The 7,888-nt window shown below is 39.0% G+C and overlaps 1 protein-coding gene across 6 annotated transcripts in view; it reads left to right on the plus strand.

Annotated features, from left to right (window-relative positions):
• The window catches only part of akap6 (A kinase (PRKA) anchor protein 6), a 241,143-nt gene that overhangs the window by 8,382 nt on the left and 224,873 nt on the right, over nucleotides 1–7,888 (plus strand). Inside the window, exons 1-2 of one of the 6 annotated variants that reach the window (XM_017302462.1) lie at nucleotides 1,006–1,588; nucleotides 1,668–1,734. The exons of the other annotated variants lie outside the window; for them this stretch is intronic. The gene's annotated coding sequence lies outside the window, so the exon portion shown is untranslated. Of the gene's footprint in view, nucleotides 1–1,005; nucleotides 1,589–1,667; nucleotides 1,735–7,888 lie in introns of those variants that run through there. 6 annotated transcript variants of the gene reach the window in all.

Genomic DNA, 7,888 nt, shown 5'->3' on the forward strand with positions numbered 1-7,888 from the left:
ACGAGTCCTTTCCGACCCCAGTTTAAACAGATAATTCTCCACAAACTATCGCTAGGGTAAGACCCGAGTTTCTGGGGGTTTTCCGGACCTGTTAGACAGAGAACTGGGCAGTAGTGAGTCCNAAGAGTTGTGAGGAGTGGGCGGGACTTACTATTGGGTAGTAACAGACAATATATATATATATATATATATATATATGCACTGTGTTTAATAATAATATGTTTTTTTAGGTGTGTTCTCTTAGGATGCAGAATCAGATATTATAATTGGTAAGTCTTTTTTTTTGTCATAACTTTTCTCTGTAACCCTAATTCTAAAATAATTTAATCCTATAAAAATGAAAAACTTAAAATATATGCCTATTATTCCTCCAGATCTTACTAAAAATCAGAAGACACAAGAGTCCCAAACAGAACCGGAGTTCATCCACGGTAATTTTACTACCTTTTTACGCTTCTGTAATCAGAGTTCTAAAACTGAAAAAAAATATATATATACTGTATTAATAAATATTTACTATGTATCTATTTTCTTATAGATAACCAGGAAAACTGTAGGAGGAATCGTTTATCGCTGACTAAAAAAAGAAGACATGTCTCTGAAGCTACATGTTCTTCACAGCTGATGAATGCAGATGCATCAGCAACTGGTTTCAGAACAGTTCCTGATCAAAAATCAACCTACATACATACGGGAGTTCAGAGTAAGTTTTTTTAAATAGTGTATTTGAACTAATCAGGAAACTGGTTTTCTATCAACGTATTTCTTTTATCATCCATAGCTTGCACTTCTAATGAAGATTCTGTAATTTACATCTCATCTGGCTCAGAACACAGCTTTGTGCCACAAGAAGTATCCGACTTACCTCCTAGGCAGAGAGTTGATGCCATTGGCATCACGCCTCCTCCCTCGCCACGGCAAGAAACTACAGTGGACCCGGAACCAGAACCAGAACAAGAACAAGAACCAGGACCAGAAGCAGAACCAGAACCAGAACCAGAACTCCTCACACGGATAAGTTTTATTGTTTTAAATGATTATTTATTATTTTATTAGCATACATACTAAACTTTAAACTTTACTCAGATAAATTAAAGATATATACTATATTTAAACAAAGACACACACACAGACTGGCAGAGAAAGCAAAGAGGAAGGGGCCAGGGGAGAGTCTTTGCTGCGTGTGTGTGCATGTGTATCTGTCTTTAAAGAGGAGGAGGCCTTGCAGAGTCTTGCTGCATGTGTGCATGAAATCTCAACAGACCACAGTCTAAACTGAAATTTGTAATAAAAGCCTTTACTAAACTTTACTTGAATGCATGAAAGATATATGGAGTCTTGCTCCATGTGTGTGTGTGTGTGTCTCTGCGTGGGTTGGTAAAAGTGATTTAGCAGGACATTGTCACAATACAGCACTAGGACATTTCAATTTTTTTCCCTCTATTGCACCAAAGCCTGTAGGGATGTGTATGAAATCTCAACACACATTCATTATATTTCACAGCTTCCAAAGCCCGAACAATACTACGTAAGAGGAGAGCACACAATCTGCAAGCCACAGCCGTCTTATTGGATGGATTGATTACAGGTATATTATTTGATTTTATCAACTAAAATCCCATTTCACCGCTGCTAGAAATGTATTCCTGATTATTTATTTATTACAGAATCTSTGTGGCTTCTGGAGAAACGTGCTGGGTCCAGAAAACAAAGTTCAACATTCTACCACTCTGAGTGCGAGAGCTAAGTTACTACTACAAGCAGCCAAAATTCTGGTCGACAATGTTTACTCTGATGCAAAATTGATTGAGAAATGATTCATGTTTGGTCTGTCTCTTATAACTCTGTGAAGTATGGATGACCAAGAAGGTAGAGTTGAATTAAATGAAGCTTTTCAAAATCCAGAATCTCAGACAGATTATTCACAACAAGTTGTTAATGTAATTCAGAATTTGCAATCATTTGCTTCAACACTGAATACTGCGGAAAATAATGATAACATTTCACAGAGCCCTGCTTTAAGCCCTCCGCGATCACCTATTTGAAACCAATCTGAAGTCTCGGAATATAATACAATTCAGAAATTTGTGGCAGCGGGACCCAAAAGCTATGCATATCAAACAAAACAACAAAAGAAAGTAGTGATCCGAGTGAAAGGGATTACTCAATGCATGAGTGCAGTGAGAGAGTCAATTTTGACAGCGTCAGAGAGCTGGTGGGAGGGTACTTAAACGGTTCCCGAGTTGGAGTTATTGAGGTCCCTCAGCGCACCATCAAACGTGATAAAAAGGGGTTCTTCTTAAAAAGCGCGACATTTCTGAAAAGGTTTCAGGTTGTGTATGACAAAAGAAGGCTTTTTTCAGATGGTTCAACTCTACCTTTTGGTTATTAGAGTTTAAGAGAAAAAAATGTCTTATTCAGGTGATGTTCAGATTTATTTTGATCCTACATTCAAATCACATTTCTCATGTATGATTGTAGGAGCGAGTGGATGTGGAAAATCATACTTTGTAGGAAAAAGGTTGCAAAATATTGATCATGTCATGAATGCTGTACCTGACAATATTATCTGGATTTTTACTTCTTTTCAACCATTGTCTGGTGAATTGCAAAAACTGAATAAAAATGTTAAATTTGTGGAAGGACTGCCTGATTCTTTCGAAGATGAGATCAAAAACAGACAAAGTACGCGTAAAAGAATAAAACCATCACGCTGGATTACTTATACTCCATAAACTTTGACAGCAAATATTTTTTTCAATAAAATGTTTTATTTAAGAATTTTTCAGGTGTACAGTCTCTTTTTTTGAATACAGAAATAACAATAGAGAATCACAATTTGTAGCAATCTTTAAACATTTGCATAGAACATGTCCCATGGTTAAAAGAACAATACTTTCGTTTTTTTACACAACGTTGATATTTTTTCACAAAATCTGAAGCCATCACATCATTTTTTATGACATCACCGGGGTATGAATCAAGAACTGTTTGCATTGATAAACCGCAAGCTCTTTTACAGAGCTAAAAAACACAATGATGACCGCAAACAGGCAGAGTGTCTTGAAGACCTGTCTTTCAAAAACTTTACGATGCTCTTTGGGTAGAAATCAAAATCTGGGGATAATCCGTACGAGTCGAAAAACGTTTCCTTCCAAAGTCAGAGCCAGCCAGTGTTCTCCGGGCATGTGAGAGGGATGCGTGTTCACAATAAAATATGCGGGTCCTGTGTACTTATGTGAGAGCAAAGACAGTTTGCTGTTGCAGAGAATATGTTGAAAAATTCTCTGACCGATATACCTTGGTTGAATTGAGGCTGGAAAGCTTTGCCGGGAATTTGTCTACCCTCCTGCCATAATGCTAGGTATTCTGCGTTCATGTGTTCAAAACTGAAAGGTGATTGGTCTCTTCTTCCTGTGAAGGCTTCATGGTGAACCATTCCTAAAACTATATACTTTGGTATAGCACACAAAAAGAGGTTTTTCTGAGCATATGTCCTTGAGTTTTCTGGCATAGAATATCTTTTAATGTTAACTCTGGAAATCGGGTACAAGGTATTTCCTTTCATTAAAGCAGAAGCATGACCTAAACGGACCACGGGAGAAACTGAGACTTTTTTAATAAAAAGAGAAGCCTAAAATTGTCAGTTGAAAGGTTGAGTCACGGGCTCCCATCAGGCAAAATGCATCGCTGGCTCGTGTTAATTTAATTCTCAAATCCACTGAATTAAGCAGCGCCGTCTCACAGAAAAATAAATCGGCATGAGGCGCCCCTAACAGGTGAAGTTCTCCGGATTCGGCGGTGAAAGAGGCCCTTTTATTTAATCCTGCGTTCAGACCATTGATTACGACAATAGACTCTATGGCACCCGCTGTGTCTTTGTAAAAAAGACCTGCGCTAAATTGACTCTTTAGCGTATCTTCAGAAAAGTTGAGTAGTGTTTCAATCATTGCCCTGTAAGGGTGGGTGGAGCTTGATTGAGATATCAATCGGTCTCACAGCGTGAAGTCACATTGTGAAAATATTGTGTTAAGAGGATAATTAATTAAGCCAACAGCCGCGTCATTAGCCAGGTTACTACCATCTGCGTTGGTGATCTTGATGCGTAGATGAAGCAGAGTGTCATATAAGTCCAGATATTTCTCACCTCTGGGGATCACAAACTCAATAGGCCCGCCTCTAGTAAGAGCCGACACTGGTAACATTTTAGTGTAAACCTTATCCTCTATAGATAGCTGGGTCATAGGGGCTGAAAACAAATCCAACTCTGCTAGATTCGGCCGATTTGTGGTGGAGAAAAGCCATGTTTTTTCTGAATTAGTGGTTACTGAAATATATCCTTGCTAGGAGCAGACTTCCTCCCCTTAGCCTTGCTTCTCCCGTTTGATTTCTTTAGCTTTAGAGTTCTATGTTTTTGTGAGTTCCGCACATGCTCCCTCGGTGGGTGCTTCCTTGCCCTTCTTGACAGAACCATAATTCCTGATCCTTCCTGGTTGGAACCAGATATTTTATTCATTGCTCTACCAATGACATCCGTGGCGATATTGGTGGCTGCTTTTTTAAGTGAAGTTTAGCCAGGGCAAAACCTTATTTTACTAGAGGTGACACAAACCGGAATAATCTTGAAAATATTGACCCGATTCCACAACCATACGTGGTCGCAGATCCGTAAAAACCCGGTAAGGCCCCACCTACTTGGTTATGATAATAATGGACGAACCGGTGAGGATTATCTCTCGGATTTATCAGACTAATTTTACTGTAGTTTTATACAGTTCTACTGAGGTAAAAATAGTCTCTTCCACACTACAGCGGTGAGCTCATATGAATAATAACCTTGTCATCAACCGATTTTATACCAATGTATATGTCCGGAGTTCATTCAGCTATCATCTCAGGCTTCGTTGTGACCTCACAGGTCGAAAATGCAATTTCACAATTGTCTTTCCATAGGTAAATTTTACTGGGACATTCTGGTCTAATTTCAGTTCGATTTGAATAGATTCGATATGTTTCCGAGCCACAGGAAGATAGTCGGGAGGATTAAAAGTCTGAGTGATTATGTCTCCGAATTTACCTTCTACTTCAACCGTACGCAGCAGGGGGGCATAAGCATCTCCCACTATTTGCTGCTCGACCACATCGCTGTAACAATGTGGTAGAATCCTGCTTTCCTGTCCATCGGTTAAGGAGGGCTGTCGTGTTTATAAAAAGTAGTCCATTCCCCTGGTTCCATGCCAAAAATTTAAGCAATCGGAGCGTGAAATCGCAATTGATACTCAGAATCTGCTTGTATAAAGAATAATCTATTTTCAATAATATGCATATGAAAAGAAATACCGATTCTTATCGCACTAAGATAAGACTCAATCTCGTTTTTTAGCTGTATTATTGTCTCATAGTATCCGGGTGTGATATTCCGTCGAGAAATTTTTTCTTTCCCCATCTTCCTCCATTCAAAGAACGCAGAATCTTTTGGAACATTATGCCAAGTGTGTGGATAAGAAATCTCTGTTAAAGCAACCTGCCATGCTCCTTCTAAATTAAATTCACCCAAAAACTTGAAATGGTATTATCTTTAAAAACGCTTAGACCAGCGTTTGATGGTAAGGTAATGTAGAACCCTTCATCCTCTACCGTGCGCTCCATGGTGCTGTTTTGTGTAAGATGTATTGCTGGCTCCCTTTATATATCTCGAAGGTCATCCTCTCTAACCCAGCTGTTAAATTTCTCAGGCCAATTTTTCCAGTGCACAAAGACCTGTTTAACACCTCTAACGGTGCGACGACCTAAGATTTTTTGCACTTGGTACATTTTATCTTTACACAATTTCACTTTCTGAAGCTCATCTTCATAGAAAGAGCCTTGTATAGGTTCATCATCCAAGTCTTTGAGTCTGTATACAGGAGGAGATCGAAGTATGGTAAAAACTTCATCCGTAAAACTCTGTTCATATTTTTTTTATCAAAAACGGCGCGTAATTTAGATATTCGAACCAGATCCCTGGGCTTAAGCTTAGGTTTGAAATTCTTGCGATGTGTGCTTGAGGATGTACCGTACAGGTTCTGAAAGATTTGAAAGGCATTTTTTGAATTCACTTCCATAGGGCTAGTTTTGATACTTGTATGATACCCATAGTTGTAGCTTTTCACCAAGTCTTGCACAACATCAATGTAACGACGGGTGTTATTAGCTGTGAAATATCGCTACATTCTCGTTTTTAACGTACGATTAAACCTCTCAATGACAGATGCTTTTGATTTGCTCGCGGTGGAAAAATGCTCAATACCATGCTTCTTCATTAAAGCTTTAAATTTTTTGTTAAAAAATTCTTTACCCGCATCTGTTTGCAATTTTTTAGGAATCTGACTGTCTTTGAAAATTGATTCAAAGGCTTTTACCACCTGGTCAGCAGTCTTCCTCTTTAAAACTCRTACGTATGATCTTTTAGAAAATATGTCGATGACTGTCAATAAGTAATTATAACCGTCATTTTCCTTTACCAGAGCTTGCATATCACAAAGGTCTGCTTGAAACTGTTTTAAAGGCCCCGTGACAAAAACTCTGTTTCTCGGGAAATTTATGCGTGCAGGTTTATGCAGAGTATAGGTGTCTTGTTCTGATAAAAAATCTTGTACTTTTTCCWCCTTAACCTTYTTTCCTGATTCATCCTGCAGAGCTCTTTTCAGYCTAGCTATTCCTCYTAAACTACCGGGGTGTGATGGAGTGTAGTAAACCTTTTTCATTAACCTTCTCTCTGCCATCCTTCTGTCACCTGCTTTGGTGATCGGTTGTTAAATAATGAGAAAACACGATTGTGGTACAAAGATTTTATTCCTCCTCTAATAGTAAGAAATCACAATCAGTACATTTATTTACTAGAAATTACATCCATCCATCCATTTTCTTCCGCTTATCCGAGGTCGGGTAGGGTCGTAAATACATTTAATTGTATTTACTAGAAATTACAATTAAATGTTAACCAATAATGTGTATATGAAGATATATTTAACTCTAACTAATCACACAAATAATATTGTAACTAAAACTTTTTTTTTAACAGTAAAAAAGTCAAACAGTAAAGGGTAATTATTAAAATGCTTAAACATGCAAAATAAGATGATTCAAGTCAACACAGAAGGGAGATTACTTTTCATTCATAGTGTAACACTCTGAAACAGAACGTAGTTGAATGAGGTTTTCATCACTGTTCATGTCCTGATACATGTCAGTAATTGCGGTCTGGATTCCGTATGTCGATTTCAATTCGTGTAAAACTGTCTCTGCAATCATCTTCACTTTTGCATCCTCAGCCTGTATGCGATGCAGCCTCAGGAGATTCTGGACAGCAGGTGTGAATCATGGAGTCAAGAGCCGCTGTGTTATGCGATGAAAGTTGAGCTGGTAATAATCATCCTCCGGTATTTCCAGGCATTGATGCTGCCTCTGGCTCGGGTGATCTGTTATGCAGCCGTAGCAGGTTTCCTTGACATACTTCACGCAAATTAAACTGAATAGATGCAGTAAGGCTGTTTTAACTGTAGCAATTAGGGTACTTGGTATACATCCGTCAATTTCATCTTCTTGCAGGGAGTTGCTAGGAGCAGGATCTCCAGGGTCCTCTACAGCGGGATCTCCAGAGTCCTTTGCAGTCGGAGGTTTGGAGGAGCTGGTAGCAGGCTCCCCCGAGTCCTCTGCAGCTGGTGCTGGAGGTTGGGAGTAGCTAGGAGCAGGATCTCCAGAGTCCTCTGCTGCTGCTGCTGGAGGGATACCCTCTTCAGCTAGGGTACTTGGTATCAGAAAACTTGAAGGAGAGAGTCCTGGAGACGATTCCAATGAGGTACTCAAGAGAGGAGATGATACAGATTCGTGTAGTAGTAGCTTCCAG

This window comes from Poecilia reticulata, linkage group LG22 (assembly GCF_000633615.1).
Source record: "Poecilia reticulata strain Guanapo linkage group LG22, Guppy_female_1.0+MT, whole genome shotgun sequence".
Taxonomy (NCBI): Eukaryota; Metazoa; Chordata; class Actinopteri; order Cyprinodontiformes; family Poeciliidae; genus Poecilia; species Poecilia reticulata.